The sequence below is a fragment of the Bos grunniens genome, chromosome 13 (genome assembly GCF_055505025.1).
Source record: "Bos grunniens cultivar Pamir isolate PY7600 chromosome 13, Bosgru_T2T1.0, whole genome shotgun sequence".
Lineage (NCBI taxonomy): Eukaryota > Metazoa > Chordata > Mammalia > Artiodactyla > Bovidae > Bos > Bos grunniens.
The window spans coordinates 45,128,577-45,139,690 of NC_141177.1; positions in this window are offsets into that span (position 1 = coordinate 45,128,577).

Consider the following 11,114-nt stretch of genomic DNA (forward strand, 5'->3'; position numbering starts at 1 on the left):
AGGCGAGGCACCTTACCGCGATCTTACTGTCAAAGGAGGCAGCCCTGGGTTCCGAGCCCATGTCCCCAACTAGCGCACCCGCACCGCTCTCCCTAGATCCTGTCCCTCTGTCGCAGTCCGCGCGTTTATGGGCAATCTCATCCGTCTTCTGGGGGACAGAAGCCTCACCGTTAGACCATAGCTTGGGGCTCAGTCGCTCTTAGTGTCCTTTGAAAAAGCAAAATATCAAGAATGACAACCTAAAAGTTGAGAATTGTGTTTCAATTGATGGCCTTATAACTAGGAGACAGCCTCGCAGCTCTGAGGAACTGCTTCAAAGAGTTATGAGAGGAGCAGGATATGTAGGAGTTTGCTGAAAAGAAAACAGGGTGGTTGAACATCGAAAGGTTACTGCTTATCACAAAGGAACAGACAGCTTTATGATTTCAGAACTTTTCTACTATGGGAAGATGAAAGAATCTGGGCTCCCTTAAATCATTCCTTTGAGATGCATCTGAAGTATCTAGGGCCAGCATACTGTTTTTCTCCATCCTTAGTTTCCCTAAATATGCACCCTCAGAGTGCCTGCAGAGGTTGATGGCTTCATGGCAGGCAGCATCCCATTGTTTACTAAAACAGCATCTTTTTCTTTTTGGTCTACAGCTCTCTGAGTCTTTGTTCAGGGTTCTGATTGAGGTCAGGGAGGTACTGGTGCCATCTGGGACACACCCACTGGGGAGCTGAGGAGCACACCCCCTTCACTGTGGAGGGTGTTTCCACCAAGGCACCCTCTCAGTTTTCCTTACTTCCCCTAGATTTGCTTTCTGAAGTTTTGTCATCTAGAAGACCAAGAAAATGTTCACATGGCCTGCAAAGCCAAGGAGAGACAAGCATTTCCTACAATTCTTTCTCAGCTCCCTGATGGTGCATCTGTCCCCTTCTCTTGCCCAGAGGCTGCCTCATTCACAGTGAATTCAGTTCAGCCCCTGCCCTAAGGAAAGTCCCTAGTCTGACTTGGACACTCTCTTCACATCCCTTTCTGCTCTACGATAGGACTAGTAGTTCACCAAGAAATTAGAGTCCACTAAAATATGTTTTTTATATATGCACAACCTAAAAACTGAGAATTCTATTTTATTAGGCAGATTTTCAGAGGACTTCAAACCTAGGAAGCAGCCTCTCAGTTAGCTCTGAAGGACTGCTTTGAAGGGCAGGGAGCCAGTATATATTGGAGTTTTATAAAACAGATAATCAGAACATCAAAAAATTACTATTAAGGAAAACCAGACATCAAGTTAATGAATTTAGTGCTTTTCTATGAAGGAGAAGAACCAAAGTCTGGGTACACTGAAAGCATTCTTTTGACAAGCACCTTAGCTATCTAGCAGCCAGCACCCTGTTCTTTCCCATCCTAGTCCCCTGAAGTACATGGGGATGGGCCTGATGGCTTGAGATCGAGTGTTCTGTTTTTCCATCCTGAGGTCCCTAAGGGCTCACCGTGGGGCATGGGGCCTGTAATGTGATGGCTTAATGGCCCACAACATCCTTTGTGTAACCATTCTTAGTCCTCACCAGCGATGAACAAAGAAAAGTCGAGAATGTCACCTACCAAATCAGTAAACAAAGGATGCTGTGGCTACTACAGTCACCCCCAACTATGCACCCCGAGGGGATTCAAGATAGAGAAAAGAAGAGTGCTGGTCCTAGATAGTTGGAAGTGAAAGTTGCTCTGTTGTGTCTGACTCTTTGCCATCCCATACAATCCATGGAATTCTCCAGGCCCAAATACTGGAGTGGGTAGCCTTTCCCTCCTTCAGAGGATCTTCCCAAACCAGCGATCAAACCTAGGTCTCCCACATTGCAGGCAGATTATTTACCAGCTGAGCTACAAGGGAAGCCCGAGAATACCTGAGTGGGTGGCCTATCCCTTCTCCAGTGGATCTTCCCGACCCAGAAATTGAACTGGGGTCTCCTGCCTTGCAAACGGATTCTTTACCAACTAAACATTGGGTATATATCAAAGGATGATTTCAAAGAACCTAGACTCTTAGATTTTCCCATACCTAGAAAAGTGCTAAGTTCATTAACCTGAGATTCTAGTTTTTCTTTAGATGCATGCTCAGTCGTTCCAGTCGTGTCAGACTCTTTGTGACCCTATCGACTGTAGCACTCCAGGCTCCTCTGTGCATGGGATTTTCCAGGCAAGAATACCGGAGTGGGTTGCCATGCCCTCCTCCTGGGGATCCTCCGGACTCAGGAATTGAACTTGAGTCTCCTGCAGTTCCTGCTTTACAGGCAGATTATTTATTGCTGACCCACCCAGGAAGTCCCCTGGTTTTCCTTTATTCTAATATTTCTAATATTTTGATGTTTTGACTACCTGGTTTTTTTGTTTTTTTCCTCTCAAAAACTCCTGTATCTCTTGGCTCCTTCCTTACCTCTTCTGAACAGTCCCTCAGAGCCACCTGAGAGGCTGTCTCTTGGGCTGAAATCCTCAGTATGTCCACTGAGTAAAACACAATTCTCACATTTTATCACATCTGTAAACAGTAGGATTTTCGTTTCAGCCCCAATCTCCAGTTCCTTACAACTTTTTGTTCTCTCCTATTGGCTAGAACCACAGTTGCTGTTTTTTAATTGCTACGTCATGTCCAACCCTTTGCAACACCATGGATTGTAGCGCGCCAGGCTCGTGTGTCCATGGAATTTCTCGGGCAAGAATACTAAAGTGGGTTTAGGTTGTACATAATTTTTAAGTGGACAACACCAATACTGTATTTAACAGACTCACTGATAATTAGTGTTTTGCTCCAGGGTCTCTCTTATGTGTCCAAGTGAACAAGCTCTTCTTTCTATCCTTTGAACCACGTGTAATTGCACACACTGTAGACCCTTAGCTATGTTGGCATGTGTTTCCTAAGAACAAAGACATTCTCTTATGTGACCAGTAGTTACTGGGTTCAGTAAATTTAACACTCGGTTCAGTTCAGTGACTCAGTCGTGTCCGACTCTTTGCAACCCCATGGACTGCAGCACTCCAGGCTTCCCTGTCCATCAACAAGTCTTGGAACTTGCTCAAACTAATGCCCATTGAGTTGGTGGTGCCATCCAACCATCTCATCCTTCATCATCCCCTTCTCCTCCTGCCCTCAATCTTTCCCAGCATCAGGGTCTTTTCAAATTAGTCAGCTCTTCAAATCAGGTGGCCAAAGTATTGAAGCTTCAGCTTTAGCATCAGTCCTTCCAAATTTAACACTAGAGCAATATTTTACACTAGCCTACCATCCACATTCTGGTTTGACAACTGGCCCGAGTGTGTTTTATAATATGTTCCCCTCCCCAGCACAGGATCCGGTCTAGGATTTGAGTTTTAATTGTGGTGTCCCTAATTTCCTCTAATCTGGAATATTCCACACTTTTTTTTTGTCTTTTATGACAACAGCATTTTTGAAGAGTTGGGGCTTCTTTTTTGGAAACCGTGGTTCTTACTAGGGTCTGCCTAGGGCTCCCGTATGGTTGGGCCCAGGTTGAGGTCCTGGTACAAGCACTGACTGGAGTGAGATTGTGTCCTTCATGAGGCATCATGTTCAGTGCTGCTCAGTTTCTGCCTGGTACCGAAAACCATCTCTGGGTAGACCCTTTAGGACCTTATACCCATCTTTCAATTTTTAAAGCTCTTCTCAGGAGCCAGGAGCTTCCCTGGTGGCTCAGATGGTAAAGAATCTGCCTGCAATGCAGGAGACCCAGGTTCGATCCCTAGGTCGGGAATATCCCCTGGAGAAGGGAATGGCAACCCAGTGTGGTATTCTTGCCTGGAGAATTCCATGGACACACGAGCCTGGCGTGCTACAGTCCATTGGGTTGCAAAGAGTTGGACACGTCTGAGCGACTAACACTACTACTACTACTCAGGAGCCAGATACTCTTGTTTTACCTACATCACCTTCTTGAACCCTCAGAACAGCCAAATGGTGATCACCCCATTTTGTGGATGAGGACACAGAAGCTCAGAGCTGGCAGCAGCCAGTAAGCTGCAGAATCCACCTCTGAGCCCCTAGTCCTGCTCTTACCACACATGCATTAAGTGCCCACCACACACCACTCACAGGGCTTGTTAGGTGAATGTGTTACACTCCAAGCCCTCCAGCAGCACAGACTCTGGGAAAGAAGGACATGTCTGCAAGTAATAACCAGCCAGCCATGTTACTAGAGACAAACACCACCGAGGTACCAGCTTTCCACTCTGAAGACTTCTTCGGTTAGAACTGTATAAATGTCCTTTTCTAAAGCAGAATCTTGAAAGTTGACTCAGCTATAATAACATTATGCTTAAGGGAGTAACTGATTGAATCTTAATTCTTTTCCTCCCATTTTATTATGAAAATTTTCTGACACAAATAATTGGGAGATTGGAATGTCCAGACGCCCATCACAGTTAATATATTATCATATATATGTATTTGTCACACACCTCTCTTTCTGCCCATCCATTAGTTCATCTAATTTGGGATGCACTGCAAGTTCACAGACATCGGTTCACCCCTAAGCACTTCAGCGTGCAAGTCATTAGCTAAAGTTCAGTATTTGTTTACAGCTCATTTTGAAAGTAAAATGTGCTTACAGTGAAGTGTGTGAAACTAACAAGTACCATTTAATGAAGTGTGACAGATGCAGACACCCATAAAACCCCAATCCTTCTCCAGTTACAGAACGTTCCCATCACTCCAGGAAGTTCCCTCAGGCCCCTTCCGGCTACATCCTCATCCTCGTGGCCTTAAGGGCAATTGCTAGATTAGTGATTCTCATCCTAGAACTTCATATAAATGGAATTAGCTTTTTCTCTTTTTTTGAGAAGCCTGTGGCTTTAGCAAACAGTTGCGTAGGTTCAACACAGCTTACTAGTCTCCAGATACACTTATATCTGTAAAAGGATTAGTTTAGGGACTTCCCTGGCTGTCCAGTGGTTAAGACTCCATGCTTTCACTGCAGGGTCATAGGGTCCATCCCTGGTCGGGGAACTAAGATCCGGGCAAGCCAAAAAGGTGGTGCAGCCACACACACACACACACACAGAATTTAGTTTACAGGAAACATTTGCTTTAGTTGAGTGGTCAGGTTTGGAGGGTTGTACTGGCAAGCCCTCATACCAAGGTAGATGCATCAACAGACTAGATCAAGGCACATCCCAGTGCCATGTGAGAACAAAGTGGTCCCCAGGGCGGGAGAGTCAGTGACTCACAGAGTCAGCCCCAGCCTGGGGCTTCTGGGCCTTCGGACATCCTCAGATACATGTGTCCATACCGCAATCAAAGATACCAGGTTCCTTTGACCTCTTAAGATTCTTTTTAGTATTTCAAAACACCAGATAGAAGAGATACTAACCTTCCACAGGGCACCAGAGACTAACAAAAAACCCTTTTCCCCCTTGGCTTTGGCTGTTAAGATACAATTCTCATGGCTAATATTTCCAGAAAGCCCACACTGTCACTGTCATGGGGTAGAGTGTTCCACACCTCCAATTTCATTTCGTGATGTCAGTTAGAACTACAGTCTGTGCGTCTAAAAGTGAACATGTTTCCTCTAAATATGCGCTTTGTTTGGTAGATTTTTAAAAACCTTCAAAACATGAGGCCTCTGGAGAAAGAAAATGAATGAAAGGGCTGGGCTAGTAAGAGGCAGGCCCCTCTTCCGTTGGTTCCTAAGGAAATCCCTTCCTGGGGAGCTTCTGGGGTCCAAGTATAATAAATGACTTTTAAAATCACTCGATTATTTTAAATCATGTCTTGAAAATGTGAATAGTTCACATTATAGAAAGCTGAAAGTAAATTTGTGATGAATTGTTCTTTTTTAAAAAAGGCGGAAGACACTCGAGTTGTGAGTTTAGTGTCTCCTTGATGCGAGGCAGGGGTCGGGAAAGCCAGCTTTAACTAACAGTGAGCATGGACAAGATATTTGACCTCTTTAGGCCTCAGTTTCTCTCTCTGAAATACGTGGGTTTGAACTGATCACCTTGAAGGTCCTTTCCAGTGAAGTTCACAGGGCTCTGACCTTTGACCTGAGACCCTTCTCCCCTGGAAGCCTCCCCTCTGCTCTCCACGTGGCCTCAGCACCACTGAACAGCAGGGGGCACCCTCTACACAGGGAGCCCTCCCCTCCCCATAGGCCACTGGCCGTCCAGGTGGAGACTGGGCACAGGCCAGCCACTCAGAATTCAGGGCTCAGCTGTCTAGAGACAGCCCTTCCCAGGAACAACAGGGATGACCACGGCCTCAGAGGAAACCACCCATCTTGTATCTTTTCAAATATTTGTGAGATTGAAATATTTAAATGTATTAAATATTCCCTGCTCAATCATGTCTGACTCTTTGTGACCTAATGGACTGTAGCCCTCCAGGCTCCTGTGTCCTTGGGGATTCTCCAGGCAAGAATCCTGGAGTGCGTTGCCACTTCTTTCTCCAGAGGATCTTACCCAGCCAGGGATCAAACCCTGGTCTCCTGCACTGCAGGAGGATTCTTTACCTCTGAGCCACCAGGTATTCCTTTTTGGCTTGCCCGGATCTTAGTTCCCCGACCGGGGATGGAACCTATGACACTGCAGTGAAAGCATGGAGTCCTAACCACTGGACAGCCAGGGAAGTTTAATATTCCATTGAAGATAATGGAAATCATGATGCATATTCTTATAATCGGGCTTCCCTGGTGGCTCAGAGGTAAAGAATCCTCCTGCAATGCAGGAGACCAAGGTTTGATCCCTGGCTGGGTAAGATCCTCTAGAGAAAGAAGTGGCAACACACTCCAGGATTCTTGCCTGGAGAATCCCCATGGACAGTGGAGCCTAGAGGGCTACAGTCCATGAGGTCACAAATAGTCAGACATGATTGAGCAACTAAGCACAGCACAGCATGTGCCTGGCATGATTCCAGGCACTAAGGCTTTGACAATAAACAAGACAGAGCGTCTGTCTTCTCAAGAGCTTACAATTTCCAGGAGGATGCCAGGCAATAAATACTTTAAAAAGTAAACAAATAAATGAAGGTGTAATTTCTTTGGAATTAATTTTAGCAACACTGAAATATTACTTGTGGTGTTCTTGATGTTACATTGCCATAGACTGAAAGTGTGTCCCTCCAGTATTCATATGTTGAAACCTCAGCTCCAATGTGACGATATTTGGAGGTGGGGCCTTTGGAAGCTGATTCGGTCATGAGGACAGAACCTTATGAATGGGATTAGTGCCCTTAAAACAAAGACCCCGAAAAGTTCCCTCAGTCCTTCCACCATAGAAAAGTTTCCATGAGACAGCCGAACCTGAAGCGGGTTCTCACAAGACACCATATCTGCCAGGGCCTTGATCTTGCACTTTCCAGCTTATGGGACTGTCAGAAATACATAATTTGTTTAAGCCATGCGGTATTTTTGACTTGGCAATATGAAGGGACTAAGACATGTGCTCATGTAAGAAAACACCTTGCACTTAAGGAACCGGTACAAGAATCCTAGCAAAGAACTCAAGTCAGGGAGCTGCTGGCTTCCTTCTCCACTTCCAGAAGATGTGGGCAGAAGTTGAGAGGCTGTGAGTTCTCTTCTGGTAAAAGAACATCGCATTTGACTGTGACAAGATTTTAAGCCTGATTATGCCTTAAATTGTGTTTGTTCTGGCTAAAGACTGAATTCCAGTTTGATATCTATAGTCGGATTCCAGCAACTAGAGAATGAATGGATTGTGTTTCCTTTAAGCCTTCTGATATCTGGGTGAAAGGAATGTATTAATATGTACTGTTCTTACATATCTCACCAGTGAACCACCTTCAACAGGAAAAGACAGCTTCTACTAGTCTTGATAGCATTCTTGTGCAAATTAGAAAAAGGTGTCGTCTTCCTTAAGGGATTTTGTTTTTCTTGAAATTTTTCCTGATAGACATTCATTTCTACAAGGTCTCAGATGTGAGTTGCACTCCTTAGTTTTGTTCGGCTCACACCCCGCACAGCAACCTCAAACTGCCCTCCTGACAGGTCCAACCAACACAGTAGCAGCAGCTTGGTCTGGCATGGAGTGGGGTGGGGGAGGCAGTTTAACGTTCACGCTTTCCTCGCATCCTCTGAATGTTTGTTGCTCCACTGTTTTGGAATCACAGTGGTCCATGAGCTCTTGAATCAAAACCAAGCTTTATCTATGTATGTAGAAGAATGCAAGTTCCATCCCAGAGGAGTTTTTTGAGCTCTGACTGAGCCTCCAATGCCAGTGGGTGTCAGGCACCCCAGACCTCCATCCCCTGCTCTCAATTCCAATGATCACCCACCTTCCTAGAGCCTTTCCCAACATCTCCCTTTCTGCCCCCGCAACACATCAGTGATTCTTAAATCTACCGGTTTTCTGTGTTGTTTGGCCACAGCCTTGGGTGTAGCCTCGGGCCCTTTGTTCTCTTTCTGGGAGAAACACACCAGCTGCTCAGGCAGTGTCCTGGCATTCGGAAAGCTCCTTGCCGCCTTTTAATCTTCTTTCCTGTTATCTAAATGGAGCTCTAACCATTTACCCGAACTGCTCAGAAACCTCCAGGGGCGCCTTGCTGGCTACAGGATAAAATCTCAACTCTTCCAGTCTTACCTGGATTCGGCCACTTCAAACAGCTTGGAATTTTCTCAAAACATTGAGCTTCTAAGTCCCCATCTTCCAGTACCCTGTGAGCTGAATATCATGCCTCCTTCCTCCAACAAACTCTTATTCATCCTTCAAAGCCCAGCTCAAGTGTTGCCTCTTCTCCAAATTTCCTTACGCTGTCCTGATTTGACTTCTGTAATGCGTTTTAGAAACCTCTGCCTTAATATTTTTTGTCACAGTCTATTGCAACTTGTTTCTCATCAGGAATGAGCTCCCCAAAAGGCAGGTGCTGGGTCTCATTTTACTGCCTGTTGCTTTCAGAGTTGGTGCTCCAGAAAGTACTCAAGGGTTGGCTGAACCCTTGAAATGGAAAGACAAGATCAACGGGGTGACTCCGTGGAACTGAACAAATTCTTTTTTTTTTTTTTGGTGGCACTGCAAGGCTTGTGGGATCTTAGTTGCCAACTGGAGATTGAACCCAGCCCTCAGCAGTGAGACTGTGGGGTCCTAACCTCCAGACTGCCAGGGAAGTCCCTCAGCAACTTCTGAAGTGCTTCCAGGGTGGAAGCGAGGTGGCTGCTGTGGCCTTCGCGGAGGCACTGTTGTTCAGACATTGAGAAATCTCAGGTTGTATAAAATCAGAGCTTTCTAGAATGTTCTCCTATCCACTTGAACTCTGGGGTTCAATGGGACTGGGGCTTTACAAAATGAAATAAAATGATTTTTGCTGTTGAATATAGAGTGATCATCTTTAGAAAGACAAATACAAGAAGAAAAAAAATCATGGTATCAGTGAATTGCAAATTCAGAGTTTTAGGATTGATTTATGGGCTCCAGCAAGGTAGTCAGACAGGGAGTAGACAGGGGGTCAGACATTAAGCAGTGATCTTGTTTATCTTCTCATTCACTGCTGGAATTCCAGTTCACAAAAGCAAAATCAGTCTTGCTTATGCACTTTGAATCCCTTCGAGTTTAAGATTCCACTGAGAAAATATGAATGGGTCTCTTTATCCTGCCTGCAAAATTCACTGATTTTGTTTTCGCCTGAAAACAGACTTTTTTAGAATTCTTTTTCTTAAGAAATAAAAAGATCATGTTAGATTATAAATATTGAAGTAGATTCACTAAAAAAACAAATATATATCTCTCACAAATGTATCTATTTATATTAGTTTGAAATACAAGTTTATGTCTCTATTGGTTTGATAATATGCTGTAACACACACGGCTAAAACCAGGCATTGGGTCCTTACTGGGCTGCTGTGATTCAAACTGAGGGGATCCTTCTCCTGCACCCAGGAAACTCACAGTCTCACCAGGGAGATGATAAAGTCAAGAAATATGTCCATGCAGTGGGTGTAGAAAGGTCTTTAACACCTTGTTCCATCAGATAGTCCTCTGGCGATGCTGGGATCCACATCAAAGGGCAACACGAGCTGACTCCAGCTGCGGTCAGAAAAGCACAGTCTAGTCAGGCAGATTCACGTGTAAGCAGGTAGGCGCTCAAGAGACAGGCTTCTGAAGTCTTCGGGTTTGGGCCTGTTCCTTCACAGGGGAGGTCCCAGGCGTCAGACCCTGGTCTGTGCAAGGTCACAGTGCCAGGTCTCTGAGCCAAGCCCAGCACCTCATCCCACTTCATAGCGGCTCTAAGTCTGGCAGGTGTGCTGGGATTGCTTGGTGTCCCTGCACCAGGGAGAAGTGAAGCTCTAAACTCAGTGCGTTAGAGAGGTGATTTCAGCATTTTAAACACCATGTTCTATTATAGTTTTAGTTAAGTAACTAAATTTTCATTATTCATCTATTAAGTTAGCTTATTCATACGGAGGGCTTAAACAGTATCCGAAACAATTATTTTGTTGTTTAGTCGCTTGGTCGTGTCCTACTCTTTTGCAACCCCATGGACTGTAGCCCACCAGGCTCCTTTGTCCATGGGATTTTCTAAGCAAGAACACTCAGTGGCTGTGGCTCTTGAGCTCAGTTGCCCCGCTGCAGGGATCAAACCCATTGCCTCGCAGGACAGATTCTTAACCTCTGGATCACCAGGGAAGTCTCTAGTTAAGTAACTTTTCTAAGTTAGGAAATCAGCTTCCTGTTAACCATAAGCTGGGACACTTTCAACTCAAGGGTAGACATTTATGTCAACCATGTGGGTCATGAATACAGCCTGTGTGTGGGGGACATGGGCATCAACTGGGACCCCAAGACCTTTAGATTCTTGGTTGTCACTGAGCAATACACCAGCTGAGAGAAGACAGCAGTGAATTCGGGGGAGAATTAGATGTCTTAAAACAGCAAATGATGTCAATGTAGTTCTTCCCTTCTCTTTGATTCTCTCTCAAGTGTGAGTATTGCAACAGGCTTTCTAGGAGGAATCTTTTTTTCTCCCTTATTTGCACTATTTTGTTAAAGGAATGTTTCTTGTGAGTTCCCTGGTGGTCCAGTGGTTGGGACTTCGCACGTCCAGTGCAGGTGGCATGGGTTCGATCCCTCGTTGAGGAACTAGATTCCCCAAGCCACATGGGGTGGCTAAAAAATA